The sequence below is a fragment of the Bombus bifarius genome, unplaced genomic scaffold, assembly GCF_011952205.1.
Source record: "Bombus bifarius isolate JDL3187 unplaced genomic scaffold, Bbif_JDL3187 scf7180000007970, whole genome shotgun sequence".
Classification (NCBI taxonomy): domain Eukaryota; kingdom Metazoa; phylum Arthropoda; class Insecta; order Hymenoptera; family Apidae; genus Bombus; species Bombus bifarius.
The window spans coordinates 3,379,728-3,407,689 of record NW_022884356.1 but is presented as its reverse complement, the minus strand read 5'-3'; the positions used below and the strand labels follow the sequence as shown (position 1 = coordinate 3,407,689).

Genomic DNA, 27,962 nt, shown 5'->3' with positions numbered 1-27,962 from the left:
TGAAGATTTGTCACCGATCCACCAGGGTAAATGCAAGTTCGACTCTACAACGTTCCGAGCAAGGTATTATCTTTGTCGTGCTGGAGTAAATCTCGACACGGTCAGAGTCTCTCCCTTTAGCGCGTCATGGCGAGACTCCTCCTTAGATAACTGAGCGACGCACGAAGCTTCTCCTGTTGCCGCCTCAAATCCGCCACCTTGGCTGCATTGCCCATGATGCAGACGCTTCGCCCGGAGAATCGCGACTTTCGGTGCCTCTCTCAACAGCTGGCACGAGAATGCGTAGCTCCCCGAACGCATTTCGTAACTCCCCATCCGCCTTTATCGTTCCATGTTGTTATGCTCTCTCTCCTCTTCTCAGTGTCTAATTCATCGTCGGAGTGAACTTCTGATGTGGTTGATCTCATCGAAGCGTGAAGATGATACGGACGAAGACGATACGGACGTAGACGACATGGTGCGTCCCACCTTGTTTTCTCCTCTGACAGGTCCTGTGACGAGCTTCAGCCAGCTGGCTTTTGCTCGATCTGGGCAGCTCTTTTCCGTGCTGGATTCGAGGGAGGTCGACCACGAGGTCTCGAACCTGGTGGTTTCTCTTTGAACGCGGTGTTAACTGTTAATTGAAAGTGTTGCTGGTCGGCCAAACTTGGATTCGTTGGTAAAACCGCTGGTCTGCACGGTTTGTCGAAGCTTACCACATCGATCTCTTCCTCCTCTGTAACAGGCAGAAGAAAAAGAAATTTTATGGTTATTCAGACGAACGTAACTTGTCCAAATAATCGAAACGAGATATTTAGATTAAGTATATCAGATACGTTGAAACTGACGATTCAAACTGTTGGGACGAACGAATATTTCTCATCTAAAATCTATTCGTATTCTAGTCTATTGTAGTCATATTGTAGCTTCATACGATAAACTATTTAGATGTAGACACTAAAACATAAATTGTTACAATTGGTCTTTTCCATCATTTCCTCATAAAATCAAAGTCCACATAGCTACTATTGACTGCTTCGACGTTCTAACTGCGAAGTCTGTTATTATTAGGTTCTTTCGTTTCATAAGGTGATAATAGATGAACAATAATTTGTTTTATATTATTTTATTGAATTACATATGATCGATTTCGTTCTATTTCTATTATTATTATTTCTATTGATTCAATAAACTAATATAAAACAGAAAACATTGTGCTTGTATTAATTCCTTATAAAACGAAAGAAACATTTCAGACAACCTAATACCTAATACGATAATAGATTAATAGACTTATGTTAACAATTAATAGGTTACTAGTCAAATACATATACCACAAAGGATATAACCTAACAAACACGAAGATGGTACCCCGCTGGAGGTAGCCACCCACATGTTATATTATTATACCACTAAGCTATAATATTTTACCAAATGTCCTACTGGACAAATTGTAAAATTTAAATAAATAACAATAATAAATAAATACATATACTATTCGCAAGAAATCTTCTACTTAGAATGCAGTATAAAAAGAGACAATCCCATTTCTCCCTATTCGAATTAAGCCTGAGTGCAATCAGGGATCAAGGCGATTTACCGAAGGACAGTGTCACCCGTACGAGTTGCAAAGATGCTGCGAGATACGCCGATAGTATTTTTTCTTTAGAGAAGCAGTTAGCGTTCGCGGACAGCCGTGAAACGTCGCTAATTAGTCGGGACGGAACAAGCTCGGCTCTGTTTTCACCTCGGCAATCCTATATTCAGGGTGAAGGCTGACTGCGGACAACGGAAAGAGATCGTGTCACGTGAGAGTGAGCTAACTTCGAATCGACCCTGAACCCAAACCGGATGCCATCGATATCGTTTATCTCGAGAGATTCCCTGCCGGTTACGAGCCAGACTAAATAGACTATGGTCTATCTTTGCCACGATAGAAGACGTTGCGTACGAGCCGTCAGAGAACGGAGTAAAATAGGATTATGTGGGTCAGAAAAATATTCGAGCCGAGCTATGTAATTTATTTTGTTATTTGCCAAATTTTGTTAGGAACAGTTTTTAAGCAATCTGCGTATAAAGATATTTACATCGTTATTAGTGGCGCGACAAACAGCTCGACGACCATTCTACGAAGATATAACTTCCCATTAAAAGAAAAATTCCATTGATGTTAATATCCTCAGTTGTAATTATCATAAATCAGTAGCGTGATAGCGATTCGAATTATCTTCTCGTTTAGATATCTTTTCTTGCTATGTCTCAAGTACACGATATTCTCTCGTTTTTTCGTTGTCTAACTAACGGAGTCTCGTAATGTACGTATAAGTTTCATTATTCTGTGCAAAGTACAAGAAGGAATCTTAAGATATCGAAGCTTTGGTGAGGGTTCTAACGATCCTACCCTACTAGAGGAGAAAAAAAGGAAGATCAATATGGTAACGGTTATCCTTTGAAAGCACGTGGCCACAGTTGCGGAGGCGTTCGAAGGGACATACGACACCGTGGGCGTTTCTGCAAACTGTGTCATCCATAGCGTCTGGCACAATCGGTGGAAATCCGGTTGGTCCAGATTCCTCTCTACCGCGGATACGGATCGTAACTCTTTCCTCAAGGACAACGTTCGGGATACAATCGCTCAATGTCGACGCGCGTTTCACGACAGGAAGCCTTTCTCTTCGTATATCGGTCTCTCTCTATCTGTCTGTCTGTATAGCGGTTCGATTACGTGCGGTCGATTTACGGATAAATTTCGTTCCGCAACAGCTCGTTCATAAAACGAACCATTAACCGGGCAATGCTCGTAAATACATTTATAATTGAATTCCGGACAACATCGGCGTGGTAAACCGTATTTTGCGACATTTGATAAATTCCCGGTGTGTATCGTTCGATGCCGAATAAACATGTATTAGTGGCGAGGTTAGTGTAACAAATGGCGGGGAAGGGATGGTTTGATAAAGGAATCTAACGATGAAAAGTACATCGTCGATTCGAAGCGTAAAGTCGATTCACGGTGAGGAAGTACGTTTCTCTTACCTGAATCCGATCCGCTCACTTTACGATCGCTGCACTTTCATACATCATTCTGTTAATGTGAACCAACTTATATGTAGTTACACATAGTAGTTATTTTACGATTTCGGTATTTTATCTGCAATGAGAGAAACGAAGATGCGAAATATATAGATGTCCCGAGATCGGACGTGAAACGTACTTGGCCTGAAATATAAAATCCCAAGTTCCTCTCCGATGTGACAGAGGAAGAGCTCGTTAATTCTACTATTTTTCTGTTTATTTTTCTCCTTTTCTTCTATTTTCTTCTCTTGTTTCGTTTCGTTGAGTTCAATCACCCGCACTGGATTCACTAAACCTTGTCGATTTTTACCACCCGCTTCCATGAGACTGTGTCTCGTTACACAAAATACAGACGGTCAGTTATCGATTTAAATTACAAAAATTCCTAGCTATATGTAGAATATCTTGGAACACGTTACGCTCGGCCTGCAAAACATCCAGCCGCGTCTTCCGGTTTCACTTTACCTGGCCGCTGCAATCGCAGCGTGAATTTTTAATTAATGCCCGGCAAACCGAGAAAAAAAGCACCTTCTACTTTTCTCCTTTAGATCACACGCCTATCAACCGTTCCAATACTATCTATCATCCAGGGTCGATTGATTCTAACAAATGCAAATAAATAACGAATCTATCGATTTTATTTGAACGTCAATTCTACTAAGAACTCGAATAACTGACCCAAATTGAAAATCATCGCTGGATGAAATATTAATCGGAGGCTGGAGTTGAATCCATTTAAAGTCTCGAACGGGGCCAAGAGGAAAGAGTCTCTCGAAGAACGAGGAAGAAGCCAAAGGAGAGGAGAGACGCCGCATACGTGGCGCGTATGTCCGTGTGCAAGGCAACGAACGCAGCAATCCTCCGCCTTCGTTTCACAGACATACACGCCGCTTGCACGTGTATCATCGTGCCGGTTAGGCCAGACGCACGAATCTTCCCGAAACTGGCGTGCCGCCAGGTCGACGGTGAGCAACTGTGAAAAGGCGCGAAATTTCTAAAAATAACCAGGAGGAGCCACCTAAACTCTAAACTAACTATAGAAGGAACACCGAGGGTCGCGAGTCGAGAGAACCACTTCCCCTTTGGTCTCGTCTCTTTTCCACTGGAATAGCACCCGACATCATACTCGTCGACCCACGTGCCACCTATTTCTGTTTCACTTTGATTTACATTCCTTTTACCCGCTCTTCTCTATTTTCTCCATTCTTATCGAAGAACATTTATAGTTTGCATCTAATAATAGCGACGATAATTACATAAATTTATTAATAATTTGCATGTAACTTGAAAATGGTAAAGTCACTATAATGAAAGACTATAATTAAAAAATTTTTTAGAAAGTGAGATCGATTAGTTTTATTTCTGTGAGTGACTCATACGTTACAATATATCGCGCCGAAATAAACGCCACTTCCATTGTACAGATAATTTATACGAAATTCGTGCGCAAATCAAGGCGTTAATGTTTCTCAGCGAGGAAGGAAGTGCCTCGTATTTCGTTCTTCTGTCGCATGACCCAGCAGTCGAAAAGTCGAGACCATCGAATCGCTAATTGAACAAGGTTGATCGATATATTTTACGAAAAAGACCGTGAATCGTAGCCAGAATACAGGAATTATGTTAATATTGCATTAATACGAGTCTTTAATGGAGAACGAGAATTTTAACGTTCGCTCGAATTGTGTTTGGTTACGTTTTCTTTATCGAACTAGTCATTTTCATTCGACAGTTCATGAATAGTTAATTGCTGTGACAAAATAAATGGTTAAATGCATTATAAGAGTTGCGTCTTGCTAGATCAACTTCTGTGATTGACTTTAATTTAATATTGAAAAGAATTAAATATAGATCATAGAGCTATCCAGTTACCACACGTTACATGTCTGATGCGCCAATTTTGCATCACACATTAACATGAAATATGTACATGTGACGCACTATGAAAGACTCCCAGCTTGACTATTTAGCATATTTGAATAGCAAGTGAAACTACGATCAAGCTTCAAAAATAATGACATTTATCAGTAAAAAAAAATATTCTTAAAACAGAACCGACTATTTAAAGATTTATGAAATATCGTCTATCAGTGAACCCTTAGAGTGCTGAACATTCGCAGCCTATGCGGTCCGCACGGACGGCACGCGGCCAGCGCTGACGGTCGCCGTGGACGGAGTACTTTTTCGCTAGACTGAACTCTGTCGATTGACTATTCAAAGCGCAAATCGTAATAAGTTATAGTAATTCTTTTGCACGAGAGAGTTAATAATTCAGTTGTGTGTGAAAAATTTCAAAACAATTATCGATACATAATGCGACATCGCATTTTCTGCATTCGTATCGCGTGTCGCTCCTTCTCGTATTTTTCACACAAACAACACATTTTCTTCTTGATAATTGTGTTGTGCCGGCACGATTAGGGCATTTTGACGAAAAAAGCCTATCGATTAAACAAATTGGTAAATCCTCAGACTTTCTTTTTCCTTCTTCTAACATGCTTCTACGTTGGAAATATTTTCGTAAAATGTCTCGTATCAACGCTAAATGAAATTCATTAAATTTTTGTTTCGAAGCAGTAGATTTTTGATATAAAATATATGCATTATATATAAGGAATGCATTTATATTTATCTCACACAAACGTAACAGTACTACTTCTGCGTAGGTGTTCGGAAAAATTGACAAACGCATATATGCGTCTTTAGTCCATGCCGGACACTTACAGAAAACGCATACATGTGTCCTTAGTCCACACCGATAGCTTTCGCCAGACGCATATATGCGTCCATAGCACTCTAAGGATTAAGAAAATTAACAAATTAACATTGAAAATTCATCACACATCATCGTCTATTCAACCCAAACCAAATTAACCAAATTATCTACAAAAATCTTCAAGATTCTTGCAAACATCCACACACCCAATACACCTACCAAACATAACTACAAACGGAATCACGAACGTCAAAGAGAACGTCGTCATCTTCTCCCAACCTATCCCACTCGGCTTGGACTGAAACTCGTCCAAAATTAGCAGAAGCAGAAACCGAGTCAGGAAGAGGCGCAAATCGCGCGCAAAAGAGACGAGGACAAGAATGGAAGAAACACGACATGGCGAGGAACGTACGTACTACGTGTACAGTGTACACGTATGTGACAACGCATGGCCGCGTCTGCAAAAGAGGGCGCGCGCGAGGAGGCTGCGGAAGAGGTCGGCGGCCCAGAAAGAGGCGCGACGCGACGTGACGTTGCGACGAGAGGAAACTTTGAGGAGCAATTTTGCTTGGCGAAAAAGAGGGGAGGGGTAGCGATGACGGTGTACGGTGTGAACCGCGAGTCGACCACGTTGCGATGTTCGCCGGGGGAAGGGGGAGATTGGCGGGAGACGGAAGAGGAAAGGGTGGTAACGTCAATTCGCGGCAGCACGTGCAGCCGTGTAAGAGCGACCTTGGGGGTCAGTGCTCTCCGTGTAAGCAGGCCATAGTAGTACGTCGACGCGAATCGATCGGCTCTCCTCTCTCGTTGGGATAGGCGACCGCGAGACAAGAGAGACACGAAGAGAGGGGAGAGGTTTTCGTGATATCGAACGGTCGCTTCGGCTGTCTGCCTGCGGAGCGAGCTTCAAAAAACCAGGAGAAGGGATGAATTTCCTTTCTCTTCTTTCTCTTCTTTAGGCTGAACTGTATAAAGCTGTCTCTCTCGTCTCTTTATTTTCCTATCTCTCTGCTCCGCACACCCTCGAACGTCGGGTATCCGGATGAAAGTCCCGCAATTTTTCCCCGACAAATCCCTTTTGGCTGATTACGCGTTTTGATTTGTATGTTTCGCACAGGGCGCGGCACACCCGTCTGGCTGGCCGAATATTTTCCGAGGGGAGGCAGCGAGAGGTACACCTCTCGCCCGGGAGAAAACACAATGCGCAGAACGCGGTAACCCTGCGTGTAACACGCGTGCGGCACGCTCGCTTTGGAAGTGAACGTAGCGTATATAAATTTCTTTGATCCCGTTCGCAGATAACTGAGACAAGTGTCCGGGAGGCTCGCGAACTGGACTCGCGAGAAGTCTGTATATAAATTATGGAATTTAGCCAGGCTCGGCGTTAGGTGGTTCCGTTACGCGAGGCAACGATCGCTATCGCCGACGAGCTAGAATTGAAAAAATTATAGCACAATGCGGAGGAGAGCATGCGCTCTTTCGAGATACACGTGCATAAACGCGCTTGCTAATCTGTCCGTATGCAGCGAGAAGGGCGTGAAAATTCCATTACAACCTATAGTCCAAGGGGAAAGTAAGCAGATAACGTACCATCGGTACTGTAGCTAGAGAATCAACTCAGCGTATATTACGTGGCACGTGATTCAGTCTGTACAGCAGTCAAATACCGATTCGCTACTCCCATTGACACTAACTCGTATAGAAAAAGATCGCAGCGTTTCGCGCTCGAGTTTCGCAGACCCGTCACACGATATGTAGGTCTGCCAATGTCCGATGATCCGTTACTTCGCACAACAGATAGCCGTCAGATAAGAGAAATCTATGTGAACTCCGCTAGAAATCTGTACGAGCGCTCTGCATCCATAGTGACCCGCGCGAACTCTGAGCAGAGTGTTGCGCTAATTCGTCATTTATGGATCATTAACTTTCTCGAAATCGCGTAACATTTCCAACGAGAGCTTCGACGGACAAGATGATAACAGCAAAGACCATTTAAAACGTGCACAGATTACACCCGAACGTTGTGTCGACATTTAAATATGTAAAACAAATTCGACAAGCGACTTCTTCTATCATTTTCTTTTCCTGTGCCAGTTGGACGATTTGCTCGATCGTTCTCTAACCTTGGGCAGACTGAATTCCAGCGATATCAAAGCAAAAAGCATTCGGTGACGAGCACGGCATGAAATTACTTTTCGTGGAATTCTGTCCCCAAAAACGAATCCCACGATTCGAACTATCCCGAGATGACAATCCCTTTAAGCGGAGCCACATATGCGAACGTGACGGCACGTTTCTCTTCCTGGTCACTGGATGTACACATCCGTATACGAGGCGAAGCCATAAATCTCGTCGTGCCCAAGTCTCTGGCGCGCTCGCGGCTAATGCCTCGTACTACCAGGCGACTCATCCACTCCAGTTACGAAAGTGAGCGCGCGCGCGCGCACGACGTGCAAAATGCTTTCTTTCTCTCTCGCCAGGTACCGGTCGACGGCTCGAAAGTCACGGAACACCGCGGCGGCATCGCGTTCCACGCGAGAAACGGTTCGCGGGGGACACAGAAATCGGCGCGTTGCGTGCAAGAAGCCGAACGATCCATGGATTTTCTCCTTGTGCACGATGATACACACGATGTTCGCCAGCCAACGGCGCCGAGACATACCTCCGAGACGAATTTTCTAATTGCCTCGCGAGCGAGCTCGTTAAATTCTTCCGACTAACAACTCTCTACTCTAAATACCAACTTAGACAACCCCTTTGATTTAAAGGTAACATTAACGACTCAACACGACGAGCCACCACCCACACACATCTGCCAATTTACTTCGCTATCGGCAAATTCATGAAGACCCGCTGGCGTTTTCTGTTCTACTTTGTTCGAATCGGAGCAAGAGTAACCGGAGGAAGGTAGCGAAGTACGTAGCGAACAGGTAAAGCTCGTTCAAAAAAATCACAGACCATAACGCGTTACTATCCGACGGCCAAGTCCAATTACGAGGAGTCTCCGGGCTCCACTGTGTATCCGCCCCGTGTATTCGCGTGAGTACACGGATGCACTTGGAAAGCATGCCGCGAGATACTACCATGGATAACAACCTACGCGAGATACGAAATACGGCAGACGTATCTGGGGGATAGTAGCCAGGAAACGACCCGGTGACCAGACACCATTAAGCTCTGCCCACGAGACGAGATCCGCCCACGAAACGGGATGCACATCGCGTCATCGACGTTCGCGTGAACCGTCACATATATCGCGCTAGACGAACGTTGACGACGACTTCCGCGCTACTGACGCATCGTCATCGATACCACTTTTGTATCTATGGAATACAGACGTGGGGAAAGACATCTCTCCTCCATCGTCTTTTTCCTTGCTCGATTGACTCACAGAAATTGCCAGTTACTCGCCGTTCTTACGTCTGTCTCCTTCTTTCCACCTTTTCTTTCCTTTCTCTTCCCTCCCTTTTCTCCCCTCTTCAATTCCACTCCTCCTCTCTTTCCATCCTCTGTTCGCTCTAGAAGACTGTCTTTGGCTATACATATTCTTCTCTGTTTCTCATTCGATCGAGTCGAGAGAACAGGAGAGAAAGAGAGGCAGAGAGGAGCGAGTCTGGCATGCCGCCTCGGAAGAACGAGAAATGCAATAAGAAGAGGACAACCGCCGTGCTGCCGCCATGCCATGCCGTTGCGATCGAGTAAAGAGGAAGGAGTGCCGTATCGGGGAGTAGGTGCGCGGGAGGAACGTGCGAGAGAACTTGCGAACCGCCAACATTCTCTCTCTCCTTTCGTTACGTCCTCTCTTACTTACGATCTAATCAATTTCGAATTTTTAATTGGCCAACGCGGTATTTACTCCTACGAGGTTTTTCTTTCTCCTGTCTTTTTATTTTGCTTGGAGTATCGGGTAAAAACTTCGATCATTTTCTATGCAGGTTCTTATCCATGAAAAAATTGAATGGTTCGTTATCAGAATGTACGTTTGATAAAACTCGCGACGGAAATTAAAATTGATAATTTGCTATTTTTGTATTGTAGAGAGGGGAATTGTGGTATGGAGTGTATTACGGAGAAGGAGGGAGAAAAAAATGGCAAAAAGAAAAAGGTTCTCTGGCCGCCGCTGATGCCGGTCGGCATTCCCGAATCAAGTTTTACTTGTCTGACATTTCGGCGATCAACCTCCTAATTCTTGTTACAGAGGTGGTGCAGGCATCCTGGTTCGTCGACCAGACATTTGATACAGAAGAAAAATGATCGGTTATTAATGTGTACTTCTTTTTCTTGTATCGGAAACGGCATAAAATGACCAGTAATTAATATCAATTACAAAAATTCAGTACAACGAAATTCTTCTATGAAATTAAAATTCGAAGAGGAATAAATGTTTCGACTCCAAATATATACAGTCTAACCAATAAATTGCATTAGTAACAAAAATTCTACGTGTAAACTTATATATTCAACTTCAATTCTTCTACAAATTTGGCAAATAAAGAGGAGTAAAATTCAAGTTTTATATCAAGCAAGAAACGGAATATCGATTTTAAGAACGCGGAATGAAAATTAGAAGCGATAAAACTAAAAGTCCTAAGAGTGACCTAACGTTTTTACTACGATACTTATCAGAGCAGCAGCCTCTCCCACGCGGCCGAACTTAATGAATGAATGAATGAATGAATTACGTCAGAGCCGGAGATGCACTTATACGTACAACGTCGGAGGAGTTCCTGCACAAAAATAGGCACCCACTTGCTCTCCCGAGGGAAAGGCATAATTATAGATATCTTGGTGAAAGAACCGAGAGTAACCAACCACCACCGCGAATATTCGTGGTGGGAGTAACACGATGTAACGTCTTAACGAGGAAAAAGAGAAAGAGAGCGGGAAAATAATTGCTTACAGCTTATACTTATGTAGAATATTAACTAATACCTTCGAGAGATGCCAAACCCACCTGCGTATAAAACCGATACCGCCAGGCTGAATTGTTTTGCAATAACCGCAAGGACCGTTACGCGCTCTCGGTAAAACCACATTTCAGTATTATCAGAATGCAGTACCCACGTCAGTCAGAAGGAGGAATGTGTGTGTGTGTGTGTGTATGTCAGAGAGAGAGAGAGAGAGAGAGAGAGAGAACCCGAGATAGAGACTTATTTTAATAATAGTAAATCAGGGCGGTCGAGCGCCGTATTTCCACTTTCGTTTCGTTACGCGGCTAAAATCGGCGCGAGGTAGATAAAACGTGTTGAACAGCTCTCGATATCAAATCAATGCTCTTACTATATCGAACACGACGTTTATTTCCTTTTGTAGCGGACCAGCCGTTCGTAACTGGCACAAACCGATTCAGACCGTGAAGGAAAATGATCAAAGTGAAAATGATACCGCGAATTTCGTGGTGGCTGCGCGCCATCGACTTTCTTCGAACGTTGCTTTCGCCGATTCGCTGAAATCGAAACTTAGGCTATGGCTTATCGCGTATATATGTGCGTCTATCTAAAGTGCATGCACGCTGCACCCACTGAATTCCAGAATCGGGCGAGCACATTGGAGGTGACGATACAGACGACAACGCGTACATTTTTATGAGCGCGACCCGTTCTCCGCTCGCGTTCCAGCGTGCCGCGCGATTTTCCAGGAACCTTCAACTGGAGAATTTGCATGAGCAACGGAATGAAGTCCTGGTCGATGGTAAAGGAGAGGCTAGGCGGGGTTGCGTGCGAATACCACGAAAAAGGAAGGTCCAGACGTAAGACGAACCGGCGTCTTCGTTGAATGTGTCCCGGGGATCGCAGGATCGTACCAATATACCCTGACACCTCGTTACAATGAAGAAACTCGAGAGGATCGGTACTGACAACCCGGTAACCCATTCTACAAAGAGGAAAGTCACACCAGGTTGACGATACTCGATGCATCTCGCGCCTCGAATTAAAAAAACTTCGTCATACACGGAATATCCAGATCTTTCAAAACTCTCCTTCTATATTCAAACGGAATAAAAACTTTTTCATTTTTATATTTGAAATATAGTACAGAAATTTAACCCGTAATCAGCATGATGATCATTTTGTCGCACAGGCAATATGTTCAGAAGTATACAGATCATTAAAAAAAATGTATTTATCGTATTACCATTAAGTTATAATATATAGATTAGCAGATACTGATTTTCATAATACTTAACGACGAATATGTGGTATCGTGTTTGCACAAAAAATTTCTTAGCATCTGATATTCCGTTGAATATTAACGATCATAGAAAAATTCCTATGGCTCGAGTTAATTACGAATTCAACTTGTCATCGACGGACGGAAAGAGAAATATTGCAACCGCGTATTTTACTTTCCAACGTTTGCGGCGCATAAAAGTAGGACTTGGCACGACCTTCGTGCGCCGTGATATTACAGAGTCGATGAAGATTCTTAATAGGCCTGACAGACCAGTCTAACGATTTCTAAGCACGACGCGTTTCCGCGCTAAAATACATGCCTCGACGTTGAGGCGGCACTCGTTTCCAAGAATCAGTTGACCGTGTGTTCCGTTGAGAAAATTGATTTTTCACCGGGATGATTAATCTGTTAAACCATAAACCACCGAGATTCAGAAAATAGAAATAACTTCGTAGAATTCAATGATCATTCTTTCCGTAACGAGAATCCCTTTCCTCCTATCCTCCGCGACGTCCAAGTTTACGCGGTACTTACCGGGGTTTACGTAATTAATGGCGCTAGGCAGCTGCAATTGGCGCTACACGTAACACACGTATACACACACGAATGCAGATAAACGTCGTTCGATCAAAGAGTGAAACGTGTTACCGGGCAAAAATAGAGTACAATGTATAAGTTCCTTATTGCTGTCACGTGGATGACACACGTGCATAGAAATCGTCGGTCTTTCTTCGACTTTGACGAGGAAATTACAACTAGACTAAACTATCCTACGTATGTATTATGCAAATATTGATATTTTCAATGCGATACTTTATGATGCGAAATTCCCGCTAACGGCGGGGCAAGTGGAAGATAATTCCCCGGTATGGATTTCTCGATTAGCGCTATTTCTTGGTAGTACCTACTAAAACCAAATCTTCTAATCGGAATATAGATTAGATTTAAAGCATACGAATAGCGAAAATCTTTCAATCGTTTCTGATTATTCATGTAAGAGATAACGAAACTGAATTTTGAATACATAGCAGATAAGTAACTTTGATAATAGATAATAAAAAAGATTCTCACATTAGTGTTTCTGACAGGACCTTCGACAACAAGATCTAACTTGAAACATTCTAAAAAATGCGATAATCATCGTTCTATTCGACCTTCCATTCGAAATGGCTATTTTTTGCATCACGAGCCTAACCTATCACCGTTAGCATTACAGCTTAAAAATAACAGAGCTTATCTGTATCCTTGTATTCCTATGATACGATAACACACGTATTACGTATCGTTATCATCGTTATCATTATATGAAATGTAATTGTACAAAGTTGAAAATATTTCAAAGATATTGAAGTGAAAACAGAGATGCCAAGGGGGCACGGTGCCCGCGTAACACGCCACTGTAGTATCCCTCGCCGCGGCGAACGCGACTACGGCGCGAATGGCAAAAAGGCTTAACCGCATTCCGGCGACCATTTAAACCGCCGCGGCGGGGTCCCACGCTTGACCGCAAGCAGCGACCGACCGGCCGGCCGGCTATCGATTGACGTCACTTGGTACCGCGTGACCTTCGAGTTCCCGCGCGATTAACTGCGCATGCTCCGACGATCCTGCTTCAACCGAGTGTGCACCTGCACACATGCTCGCGCATCCGTGAACGCAGCAGGTAAAATGCAACGCGATAACGCTTGAAAATTACGTTCTTTTCCTTATCAAGCGTGCTCGTTAAAATTTTCTTTATCACTGTGGATTATTTTTGAAATTTATGTTTTAACAAAATAAACGGAAAAAGTAGAAGTTTGAGGTGATTGGATGACTTTGGTATATTGAGCAGAGAAGGTAATACTTGACGTAAGCTGGTCGGCAGTAAATGACCGGTCAGGTACCGCAGACGTCACGCAGCGTGGCGCAGCCCCCTAGTTCGCGGTGCATTGCTCGCATGAAAAAGATGCGCATGCGTTCGCCGTCATGCCTCTCCGGTGCAGCAACCCTGACTTTACCTTATCTCTTGCAGGGAATTGTTCAATTTAAAGCTCCGTGTTCCACGATCGAATAGAATCCTATGTAACAGTGTTTATTTTTTCCGAGGTGGAATTTTCTCCTCGATTATCGAGAGGATTGAATTATCGACTGAACAGGATGATAAAACCTTCGTACTATCTAGAGTCTGTAAGTAGAAGCAATGGAAAGAGGAAGAGAAAAAAGTTTGGTTCGTTATCGGGACATTGCCTCATATCAACGCAAACGGGTAAAATGGAGGGTAAAAAAATCATCCCGTGGACTCTCGAACAAATCAGATTACACGAGAGGGCAACGGTACAGAGGTCTTGCCAGATATCAAGAACGGGTGCTTTCTCACCAGAAACGAGGCCAGATCTCATAATCACAAATTACGTAAGAGTGAGAGCTGATTGTGCGTGTATATATATATATATATATATATATATATATATATATATATATATATATATATGCTCTTCGAATTGAAATGACTCATCGATATTGAAACTTTTCGTGGATCGACTAATGTTATCCATACATTTATTTCTCTATTCCTGCTATCTTATCTTTTTCCATCTTCTTTCCATCTTTTTCTTTCTTATTCCATCGATCAAACAAAAACTGATGCTCGTTAACGGCTTCCGAATGAAACAACATTATGTAATCATTAATACATTTAACGAGGTTACGCCGTTGTTCGTCCCTGTGCACCGGTTTCTCGTTGTTTCACTGACCTGTCTGACCGCGGTCAAAAGTAGCCATTTGCAAGTCGTGGCCCTGGCAATTACCAATTACGAACGGTGACACGATAACACGAAGGCCGAAACTGCGATGGTGTCCGGTCACACGGTGCCGTCTTCTTGATCCATTAAGAGACCGATCAGGAAACGGCGGATAGCTTTTATAAGAGGTCGGCTGCGCGGTCGACGTACTATGCTCAAGAATTCTCTCACCGTTTTACAGCCAGCGCGTTCTCCCATTCCTCACCCACTCAGAAAATTCAACTACGCCGATCAAACGTTACAGACAATTACTCGGTCTCCGGGTTCTATCGATTTTTCGTTGAATCATGTATACAATCGCTAATGTGTCACGAGTAAACGCAACACGTATCGCACCAAATCGATTAGCTTGCTGCTTTCTACGATAAAACGTAAAAAATATTTACTGGATACGTATTTTGAATAGTAGACGCGCATAGCTTGAAGTAAATATTGAATAAAAATCTAAAAAGAAAAGAATAAGATAGATTGCCTGAGCTTTGATCTCAATCGTGTTCCCCTTTTTTTTACAGAGCTTTTTGCCTGTGTTAAGTATGTATCTTGTAAGAAGGTTTTTATGCAAGTATATGAGAAACTGTTTATACAAAGAATATAAGTACTTCGTTATATGAAATATGCGCAAGGATATGTTACAAGTTTCGTTGCTCGATCACATCCAACATTCAATAATCAGCCAAAACGAAGACCGCGAGATGCTGGCAGGAACACGAAGGTTAAGACAGCTATTCGTAAGCGTGCTCGAAATGTCACATTGTACCGAGCGCGTCGCAAGCATGACGCAGAAGAATTAGAGGGCAACGACGTAACTACACGGCCCAGTGCACCGAGGTTCGATTTGACGAGTAATCGGAAGGAAAGGCCGTGCGCACCGGCTAAGCGTCGGGTCACGTGCGCGCGCGTTAAGTGACGCCGCACACGTGCACGCAACTGCAACCGGTATACACGCGTGTGCAGGCAGAGCGACGCGGTCATTGCGCGACTCTTTCCTCGTCATGTTCTCCTATCATACGAACCCCGCACACATGCGCAACTGCAGCATCTGAATAACATCGGCTATCTTCGTGTGCGTGCATTCTCGGTATCTATAAAACGACGTTAAGATGTCACCATGTGGTGCAACATATTTTCAGGTGGCAAACAACACCATTCCCCTAGGTCGAAGAGACGGCACTGTGCACAGTCCGAGCGAATTATGTGAGTCGCGCCAAACTGTGCACAGCTCCCCTCTCTGTTTCTCTTCCGAGGGCTGTCTCTCTTACTCTCTCCCGGAATCGTTATAGCTATAGTTAGATCAAGCAGACATGGAACGACGTCTCCACTGGGCTACGAGGAAGCTAGCTATACATGACGAGCCCTGAAAACCGACCGCTGGTTAACCTAATCGCGAGCTGCCAGACCGAACAACCCAAATGACCACTGGAGAAATTCGTGCGACGCGCCTGCATATTTCTGCGCGCGCACACCGGTATCGTCGTTGCGGACCCGTCTGCGCAGTGCTGACTCCAAGCGCGTCTTAAGACTGAAAGAGTTATACTGTCGTAGAATTTAAAAAAAAACCGAGAGAAGTATGTTTCCTCTAAATATCTGGAGGTTTAAAAATGAAGTGGACATAATTCGAGATGCAAATATAAACGAATTTCCATGTTACAGAGTCTGAAACGAACTCTGTGTATGAAATGTTTGTTAGAAGAAAGAGTTGAAAAAGCTATTGACAATTAACTAAAAATACCACTCTGTTCCGAGAACTTTTCAAATGACTTACGTACTTGTATATATTACATATAGATAGGAGGTCAGGCCTGCAATCGTAATAAATAACAACCTAATATACATCGTTCCATATTGAATGAATCAGTTTAAGAAACTCGAGCTGCACCCTGAATTTTTCTATAGTAACTTTGTCCTCTTGTAACATAATTGTATTCTTTTTAGCAGTTTATTGCAATTCAATAAGCCTGTTTTTCTGTAAAATGTAATACACATTGGCCTAAACTATACTATTCATCGTACATAATCAAACGTCTGCTTCTCCGATGTTCCTGACTTAGATATTCTAATTTTCTACGTTATATGTGGCACGAGACAAGCAAGTGTGCCCGTGCGCTTAAATATGCGTGAAGTTACCGACACGGATAAAAATAATGTTCACTGTTTGGAACGAGTATTAAATGTCTACTAGTATCTACGAATGTTGTAAACGTACAAGTGTATTTTAATGCGAATATTGAATGTCGTATGCAAACATCACATGCACGAAGTTGGCATAATGTGTCCAGGTAAATCAGCAAAAGTAATTAATGTTGGACAACCTAGAGAATTGCGTTTCTTTGTGAAATTATGTAGGTCCAAAAATGAGCTATATGTGTATTTAATATGTTAATATTTCAGCCAAGTACATATTTAACCAACAGCCGAATACGATCTTTATTTAGATTACGTATGTAGTGAACTATTATCAGCTAATGCGATTACTTTAATACACTGTATAATGGACAGACCCCTCGTTAATATTTCATTTGTCAAATATCGAACACATTAAAATATTTTTCGCCCTTTTCTTACTCTACCTATTTATTGCTACTTAAAAGAAAAAATCATCCTTATCATATATTTACTGTAAAAGATTTTCCAATGATACTGACGCAACGAGATAAACATCGACTCCCTTCTTCACCGATAGCAATCATCCTCGTCATTGAAAGCAAATGAACGTTGCGTATACAGCAATTAAATTATACTTATGTTCCGTGGCGAGTGTATACCCAATGCATAACCTTCGCCGCTATTAAACTAAAACGAGCGGAATATCTCGTCCTGAAGGCAGACGGTGCTAGAGCATCTAAGATACCGTTGTAAAATATACAAGAGGGTCGGTAACGTATATAGGAACGTATATGCCGACAACGAGATCGCGGGCACGTGAAAGGAGGGCCTTCTCGACTCTGTATATCTCTATCGACTGTTGAACCACTTCATACATTGTATGAAACGGTGACACCCGTGGATGGCTGAAAAATCACACCCTTACGGAACAAAAACGTCTCTGTTCGGCAAGATTACCTGCGAGATGTGAAAATTGTTCACGCCGCGGAAACGACAAAAGGCGCGCGCCTTTTCTTTGTCCTTGGAACCTGCACGGTAAATGAAAATGAAAAGAGAAATAAAACAAGAAATGGCGAAAAATTCGTCCTCCATCCTGCACACTAACGCGGATCAAATTGTTTGCACAAACACGAAACAGGACGTCGTGCGACCCACGTGCGTTCAGGTTTTCGAAAGGCAAGCGTGTGTAGCAAACACAAAATTCTCACGGGTTTCTTTCTCTATCTCTTTCCGTCCTTTTTTCGCTTTTTCCGTTCCCTACCAAAGAATAGAGCCACGAAGAAAGAACGCCGTTTTGTCGAGCCGAGGACGTTAGCGTAACGACCTCCGAACTCGCCCGAAACGAGTTTCTTTTCTCGATTGTGTCGCATTCACGGTACTGCCGCGACGAATGACGAATAACCAAACGCGTGATTAGCATACTCATGCGGGTACCCGAATTCGGCGAACTGCACTCTCTCCCGGGTGCGGAGCGCCGTGCCTTCAATTGCACTCGATTAAGAGGATTCTTAGTCCGACCTTGCTGCCTCCGTTTAGGAGGGTACAAAAGAACCAGATGAATAAACTGGTTGATCCTTTGGCGGATGCATCAGATAAAACGTATCCCGACCCAGAACAAGAGGTATATTTCTGCTACTTAAATTTCACGGCAAACCGCATACATATTGACATATGAAAATGAAACGATGTTAATATTTCCTGTGAATTATAGTCTGGTTAACCTTCACGCTAATTAACCATGCTATTTTGTTAGCAATTACGAAACTAGATAACATGTTCACTTATTAACCAAAGATAAAATATACAACATTCTATAAGAAAAATGAAAAATCTGGAATATTTATATTAGAGGAATATGAAAATTTAATGAACGTATTCTTTTTAAGTGTAATTATTTCATTTCAACTGGACTTGGAAAAATAGTGATTAAAAAGAGACGAAGAAGTATAAACGACACGTGGAGTGAAGTCAATGTCGCAACGCATAGGTTAAACTATTCAACGAGCAAAAAATGAAATGAAAATTGGTCAACTTCTTCCTTACTCATTTCCTATAATTATGAAAACGTACATATATATAGTATTTCACTTATTTCTTTTATTATATGTATAGTATCTATACATATCTATATACTTATATATAATATATTATATACAATAGTATAATATAATAATATAATATATATAGTCAGAGATATGAGTATGATGACGCGACGGACAACGGAAATATAAAACAACATCTTAAAGAACAACGTGAAGAAGGAAAACAGAATCGTGACTCACCGGAATCGGAAGGTGTCTGCACTCCAAGGTGTTCTAAATTCTTGCTGAACGACTGATTCAAGTGATAGCAATGGTCGCTGAGAGTATTTCTGATATTCGTCTCTCTATGCACTTGACACTGATCCTGCTCTTTCCTTCTGCCACGTCGACCGGTCTTTCGCTTATTCTGGCTTACTCGTGCAGTTTTGGTAGTTGGTGCTGATATACACTCGGATAATTTCTCGTGTATGTTGATCTGGTCGTGTCTAAAGAACGGACCTTCGTCCTCTGTTTCTGTATCGGAACTGGAGCTTTGTGGTGTATCCGGCCTAGTGGATTCGCCGTCGCTCTCCAGATTTCTTGCACGGCACAGTTGCTGAGCCTGTTGCTGATTGACTGCCAACGAAGTCCCTATAAAAGCGGTATTTGCTCGTGATATCAAAAGGCTTCGACCAGCCGGCACCTTCTTCTGTATTAGCGACTCCTTCTTCGCAGGCAACGTTCTGTTGTGTTCTTTACTGATGCATAACCCTGCCCACATACAGTCGTGATGACGTATCTCTCGAGACAGGCAGGTCTTGTCGTACTGTGGATCCGACAATATGCCATCGTCCAAGGTGCGATCGCAATACATTTCCGTGTTGACGTCCGCTCTGTGATCTATAGAGAGGAAGTCCGGAAGATCGAACTTCTTCCATATGTCGTCGGACACCACTGTCGCAGTGTCCAGGGGCTCGCCTAACAGGCCCAGGTCAGAGGAGTCCCAAACCGGCACCGGCATTTTGCCTAGAGGAATCAACCATACCATTCATCAACAATCATTTCGGTTAAATCCTCGTAGGAAATTAAGTCGTTTTATGTTCAAGCCTTTGATAAAATTGCTAAAAACTTTGTCATTGAGTATTACACCACTATTTGAATAACATGCATAATGCGAAACGCTGAAAGTTAAAAAAAAAAGAAGTTTTTGCCTTTAACCCTTAGAGTGCTGAATACTCGCGGCCTATACGGTCCGTGCGGACCAGCGCTGACGATCGCTGTGGACGGAGTACTTTTTCGCTAGACTGAACTCTGTTGATTGACTATTCAAAGCGCAAACCGTAATAAGTTATAGTAATTCTTTTGAACGAGATTAAAAGATTCAAGAGCGTTATTTTTTTAGTATTAATTATTTATTATTCATTATTTATCTCCCACAAACGTAATGGTATTACATCTGCGTAGGTGTTCGGAAAAATTGACAAACGCATATATGCGTCCTTAGTCCACACCGAAAGCTTTCGCCAGACGCATATATGCATAGCACTGTAAGGGTTAAATATTTTCCTTCCGAATTTTAACTTTCAACGTTTTTCGCACTATGCATGTTATACAGATAGTGTAATACCCAAAGACAAAGTACATACGACAAAAGAAGACCTAACCCCAATCACTGTTAATTTTAAGAGGGAAAATAAGGAAGGCATTCTAAGAGAGAAAATCAAAAGTTCTTATATGTGTTATCACTATCTGTATAAATTTCAATTGGAAATGAAACTCGTCGATTATCTAATCGATCATCCATAGAAAGCAGCCCGGTTCCTTTACAGTTACAGCATGTTGCATTACCGTACAGCACTGTTCGGTACTGCGCCGCGTGTCGTAACATCAACGCATTATCACAGAAATCAGCGAAACGAATATGTACAGTTAATGCTATGAAAATACGAACAGAGGTCGGAACTGGCTCGCGTGTACGCAATAAAAATAGACGTCCTTCGTTGCCGACATATCCACTTTGCACGCTTTTTTGCTGCGTCTTGGTAAAAAGCGCCAGTTAAACATGGGATAAAATATCGACGATTAACGAAACAGAAAATGCAGAATGTCTATAACTACAACTTTGTTTGTTTATTAGAGAAAAGATTTCTTGTAATCAAAGGCTCAAAACGACAAAAATTTCTAACGAAATTAAAAATTCATGCATTTTTGCCATCACCATAGACATGTTGTCTCTTACATTGACTCAGGTCTATTGTTCGCTTCAAGTATTTTCTATACTATGTATTCTTATATGAATCTTTACAAGTTAACAAAAGACTATCTTCAACTATACTAGGGAAAAAATACATGCATTTATACACATATTTATGTCTCCTACATTCACAGATGTGTTATTTACGCTATTTATCGATAAGTAACTAAGGTCATAAATCAGTGACACGTGACACATTCTTTACGATTTTCTGCTTGCAAGCCTATTGAAAATTATAATACCAAATGAGAAATGCTATTCTGCTTCCTCCGATAAACGATACGGCTGATGTGATGATCGTAATTTGTAACTTATAAATTGTTCGTTACAATAATAAAATCAACTTAGATAAATTTACTGGGAAGAAACATCTTCACACTTCATACTTGGGTTCTTGGTGCAAAACACTTACAGCGGTCGATAATCCTCTGCACATGGGAACAGAAAATAAAAAGGAACCGGTACGAATCGAATTCGCTCGGACGAGGTGCCTTCGAATAAATCACGGCCCGCTTCACGAAACATCCCTAGAGAACGCAACTTTTTCCCTCCTTGCGTGAGGGAACCGTTACGCATCTTTCTCTGCACCGAACGGCAAACCGACAACGGTTCACAGTACGTTTTGTCCACTAGGTGTTGCAGTAAGATCCTTAGAATCTCGTGTAATCTCACATAAGCAAAGAACAGATTGTCTAAGTCTACGGTTCAACTATGTATTCCGAAATAACCATCTGAATGCAAAGAGGACAGTAGTGGACATCAGTGATATATACTTAGGAATAACCCTGCCGCATCTACGATACGAAGAGAAACTAATTCTTTAGCGGGATGACGCATCGCTTTGCATACGTTAACACGTTGCACATTGACACACTGGCAACGAGATTCGATCTTGGCGATCACTCGTAGCCAATGTGATCGTTGGGAACGTTCATCGAGAAAGAAGAACACACAAGATAGAGGTGGAGGGAGCTCGGATGGAGATGCATCGAAAAGTCAAATGGAATGACTCGATATGGGCGGCTCGAGTGACTCATGAGACTTACAACGAAATTCGTCGGCTGTATCGGTTTCGCGGATCTACAACACCAGAAGAGAAGCTCTGCTTTTTATTGTCGGCGGCCTAACTCAAACATTACATTCGCTCGATTAGGCCCACCTCGACGGTGACAATCGAAAGCGCGCGTGCGGTCGCCGGTTATCTTTTTCGTTCCCGCGCCGACCACCCTCCGCGAGCCAATTAATCGTTGCATAACGCCGATTATTGCGGAAACTGTCACTTTCGCGATAAACATGCGCATACGCCGTTGCATGTATCATTGAAAAAAACAAAATTATTGAGACAAAGTGCGCTTAAAGAAAACAAGAGTGAGAAAAATATAAATAGATATCGTTGGGAAATAATTAAAAATTCCGCACATTAGGAAATATAGATTCTATTTAACATCTTCAAGTGCTGTGGGTGTTTTCAAGCATTTAGCATTTTTTTGGACAATTTTGGAATTATGAAAAAAATAAAAATGAACAGATTTTTATCATTTTTTGTACGAAAAAAAAACACATGACCTACAGGATACATTCGCAGTCAAAGTGTTAAGCAATTAAAGAGTTAAACGATAGAATTATTTATTACCACACAGTTATTTGTCATTGGAAATATATTTAAGCAATTAAATTTTGTCTTTACTCAAAATTTTACAACCCGACTACGTATCTCTTTACAATCTCGTACCATGTGACCAAACATTGTAACGATAGTAAAGCAGTGGAATTAAAACGCAAAAAAATATACGCGCGCCAAAACTGGTATACACATCTGTTTCTTTTCGATCGACAAGAAAGACAATCCTGCGCGGAATTTACGAGAAGAACAAACAAGGTTCGAGAACGATTTCGCCGAAAAACTAAACTACATATCGGTGTTAATATTTTGACAAGCATTCCCCGACAAAGACGTTTGATGGTAAATGAGTCTGTTTCACGTTTTACGTGAGATTCTTATCGAAAACTGGCATGAGGGCCAGAAAAATAAGCAACAAGAATGAAAAAAAGTGAAAGGGACAGAAAGGCGACAGAGGTGAAAGAAGGAGAGAGACAGAAAGAAAAACCATGGCCTTTATGACTCGGTCACCCGTGAAAAACGCACACCGTTGAAAAACAAAGACACATTATCCGTTCCTACTTGCCCCTGCTTTACCTCTGAATCGAACAAAAGACGGTCGATAGGGGAAATCACCTTCCTAGAACGGCCTTGGAAGCGAAAGAAAGCATCAGTGTATACCTCGCGTTTACTCTCTTCGTGAGAGAGAAAAACGGAGGAGAAAAAGGAGAGTAGAAAAGAAACGAGATAAACTTTCGTGAAACCGTTCTCGAAGCGTCGACCAAACACGCGGGAAAAAAGTGTTTCTCGTCGAATAATAAACAGACAGGGGCAACAGAGCTCGCGCTAAGTGTTTTGGGAAGAAACGTCGGTAATAATATCTGGTGCGAATTTCACCGAACGCTCGTCGTGTTTCTACCGAACCTTGTTACCAATCGATAAGTCTTCTTTCTCCCCGGTTACGTAACAGACACAATCACGTGTATCGCGATCTCGTTGGTAATGGATAACACTTTCACGAAAATTGCGTGGCGACACTTCATCGGCTTTAAAAACTCAATTTCACGATACACGACAGGCTAATGTCACACTATATGCATATGCTCGTAAAAGAGAGACACGATTTCGAAGTTTACTACAGTCGTGTGCATGATGGTAAATTGAATATCGACAAAGGCGGGAGCGAGGGTAAGAGGAAAAAAGAGAAAGAAATTATTTACCGACCCGATAAAGACACCGGCTGACCGCTTTCGTTTAGACAGGACTTTCGAAAATCTATATATACATGTACCACACGTACGATCATACTTGTAAGTGTATTAAAGCACATTCCATGGCCACGAGAGCGTCGATCGATGGATCGAACTTTTCTGCCTACACGCGCTGAGAGAAACAGACAAACCGGTCCACGGGCAACAGCTTTAGATATAGGTAGCGCCGTGTGCATGTGTTGCGTGTGTCTCGCTAACTTCCGTCGAACATTATCGTTCGAGCGTGTAACGAGCTGACAGCTTTCCTACCGCACTCTAATTAACGGTGGCTTTCTTCGTGAGACGAAAGGACGCAGGACACACCGGCAAAAGCGAAATGAAAAAAGACGCTCTCCTCCCATTCGTTGTCTTACTAAAGTTCCTATACAGAGGCGTAGTTACACCAATTTGTGAAACCGTAGGAGACGCGCGAAAGCGCGGGCTAGATCGACATACTGCATAATGTTGCAACAGAAAGTGCAACATATCGGTTAGCGTGCCTATCTCCACTTGACATATTTTCACGTATATCGATCTCGATGAGACGCGACGCGTGTTATTTGGTCACATGAACGACAACCCGTGTATGGCTATGGCCGATGGTAAAACGATTTCCGAAATGTCAAACATATAACAAAATTCCAACAAGAATAATATACACGCAAAGAAAGTCATAGTTAAATCTTGAAATTATTTTGAATAACACAGGAAACTTGAATTTGGAAGTAAAACAGTTATCGAAATATCACACATCAAAAATCAATTCGTCTATCGTTTGAAAAACGTATCGAAGAATGAAAAATAAAATATCGACAAATATTTAAAAAAGTTATCGAACAATAAAAATAGTAATTCCGTACAATAAAGATGATGCGTTAAAATATACATTCCAAAACCGAATTTCAATAGATCAGAACGATATATACGAAAAAAAATCGAAAATATCAAATTTTAAGATTATTCTTGTATTTATAGATCAAAATTCGTCGGTTATTTAAAATTAATTACCGAAATCGGAAATTACGCGCGAAAAATCAAACACCACAAATTTTGGCGGTAAACTTACTAATAACCAAAAATCATACCGAATAGACGTGGTGAATCGAATATATTTAATTCTATTTATAAGAGACAGTATAAATTCGAGTAGACCGGCCAGTTGCCAAAGAAGAAATTCCTAACTTACTACAAAGTGTTCGAGGAATTTCACTTTTCGCGAAATAAGCTCTCATCGATATTTATACGCGAAACCATGGATTCGAGTCAAAAGGCTATAGATGAATCTTCGAAAGCACGCCGGACTATTTGGCAGAATTTTAATACGTTGTAAGTATCACTTGACGAGATGGATCTGTCTATAAAGTTTACTAGTATATTAACGTTAATATGTCTCGGGAACGATTGAGACGCGAACGATCCCGTTTCTCATTGAAATTCCAGCTCGAACCGGTCGCGAGTGGCGGCGTTCGCGTGGAACTGTCAAAATGGGAAAAGAAATGCACACAAGCGCGAGGTCTATTGTCGATACATGCTTTAACCGCGATTACGAGCGTCATTCATTTCGAATTCGCCATTAAAATCGAGCGAATGAAAAAAGAAAAGGATAGACGAAAATGGAAAAAAATGTATAAGTTGCACTGTACTAACCTGTCGGCCACCTATCGTTGTAACCCAAAAGAGAGATAGTATCCTCCACTGTGGAACACACTTTGGCGCGAGTTCGAGTCTCGCGCTAGAAACTAAACCAATAAAACAAACTTAGGCGCGTCCCGCCTCTTTTTCTTCTATATGGCGTTGTCTATAGATTCTGTTTGGCCCGGTCTCGAATGATGGATGAGCCTCGCGAAACCGAACTATTACGCGGCACTGAGCAACAAACTATACGTAAACAAAAAGGACGAAAAAGAATGAAAGAAAAAACGGCGTCGATTTCCTTCGTTATGCCCGTAGCAGACGGAACGCGTGAAAAATGGTAGTGTTGTGTTTATCGACGAGAAAAATTCGTTCAGGCGATGCAGCCACTGGTACTACTGTCGTTTGGCCGTAAACGTTCCACTCGTTTTCTTGTATTATCGAGACTGTTGTACAACGAAAGACTGCTGCTACTACAACTGCTGCTGCTGTATTTTACCAAGCAAAGAAAGAATTTCATTCTCGGCGCGATCCGTACGGTAAGCCGGTGGCTCTAACTCTCTCTTTCTTGTGCACGCGCACGGTAATCGGCGGCGATCCGATCTTCACTTTAAGGCCGGTTAAAGGCGACTAAACTACTCGGCTCGTGCGCCTTCCATCTTCCGCAGGCATGCCCACCGCTACGGGACCCGGCGTCAGGGCTGTGCCACCAATCGTCGCGCCCCATTCTACCACCACCCTACGCATACTATACTTCTGGTTCGAGTATTTCGCCCCCTAGTGTCGTATCGCTCGATAATCGCGTTGCTACTTAAGGACACAGTCTAGTCAAAGCGCTCCCATTCTATCATATACGACCAATCGTATACAAGTATCTGTCTACATACTACTAACTGCTATTCGTAAATAATTACCTTATCATCGAGTACGTACGGCTATAATTGATGTTTCATGATACGATAAGTGATGAAGTTGAACAAAAAAAAGAATTTTTTGTTTTTTTACCAGTTTTCCAGTATCAAACCAGCAATTAACGATAAATTGTTTATGCGTTTATGACTCAGAGAATTTTCCGCGTTTGCTTGTTTTTGCAACGTTTTCCTTTTAGCTCTAATCATTGTTTCCAATCATGGATTAATGATTAGAACTGAAGATCGGATCTTACAGAAATACGTGATTTATTATTTGGAAGATGTTTAACGAGCCTCGAATAAAAATTATTATAAGAAGGAATACAAAATTGCAACGAAATACCTCACTTTTTATAAATAAGATGTATTGTACATAATATCCGTAAGATCAGACATAACTTTACCGTATAATTTCGTTCTATGAAAATATACAACCGAGAGATATATTTATTAATTGGTATTGTTCGTCCTGACTTACAATCGCGATATATCATCTATTTTTGACTTGTTGAATACAAAGCATTTACAATCCTTCCAGCGCTAACTAACTTGCATATGCATAATCAACAATATCTTCGTAACTTGCTAACTAAAATTTATAGCCCGTATACACGCAAGTTCATTGACACATTGTACAAACGAAGCCATCTGCAGTCGATTCCAAGATAGAGCGATCATTGTTTCTGACGACTCGAATACCGATCACAGTTTACCCCACGCTCACGTTAGACAGGTAGTATAGCGTTCTTTTGTATCACGTCGCAGCTGCTCGACCTGTGTAGTTGAGAGAATATGTTATGGTTTGATGTACGCCATCTCGCATGAATTTGTCATGGGAGAAATGTGGAGGCCACATGTGGAGTAAGCTTGTGGTTGGCAACCTGTCGGAACCTGTGCGGATTTAATACTACAACCAGTCGTGTAGTATAAAAGATATTATATTGGCGACTCTCCCACAGTTATTATTCTTCGTAACAACCGCTCTGCTCTAGGCGAATCCAACGTCGAACGCTCCTTTCGTTCAAGAACCGATCTTTCTCCTTTTCTTGCTTGTCGTTTCTGCAATTTAATCGGGTTTTCCTTATCGCCAAACATCAAACGGCAAATTCGTAAATAAATCTGAGAGATTCACGCTTCCTGGTTTTTATACGTAATCCCGTAACAACTTCCTTTCGGCACGTTCGTTTCCAAGGCAACTGAAACAATCATATTCCTGTTATTACGCGTTACGATGCGATTGCCTCGTTTTTAAATCGGGCTTACATAATAGCGAGGAACTGATTGAAAAAATAACGGAGAAAAACTGACTCGATAATATTTCAAGTCAACATTGTCGCTTAGAGATTCGTTCGTGTTAGTCAAGTTACTTCAAATCAAGCAACTAGAATGGCTAAAATCGCGAATACCTGAAATCGATGTAGGCGATATTCGCAAACGTTAAACTATAAATAATATTATGTTATCTAGCAA

At 42.0% G+C, this 27,962-nt stretch overlaps 1 pseudogene; it reads right to left on the bottom strand.

Moving 5' to 3' along the window:
- Positions 1 to 26: 26 nt before the first annotated feature.
- Positions 27 to 26,249, bottom strand: LOC117212474 (annotated as a pseudogene).
- Between the last annotated feature and the right edge of the window lie 1,713 nt (positions 26,250 to 27,962).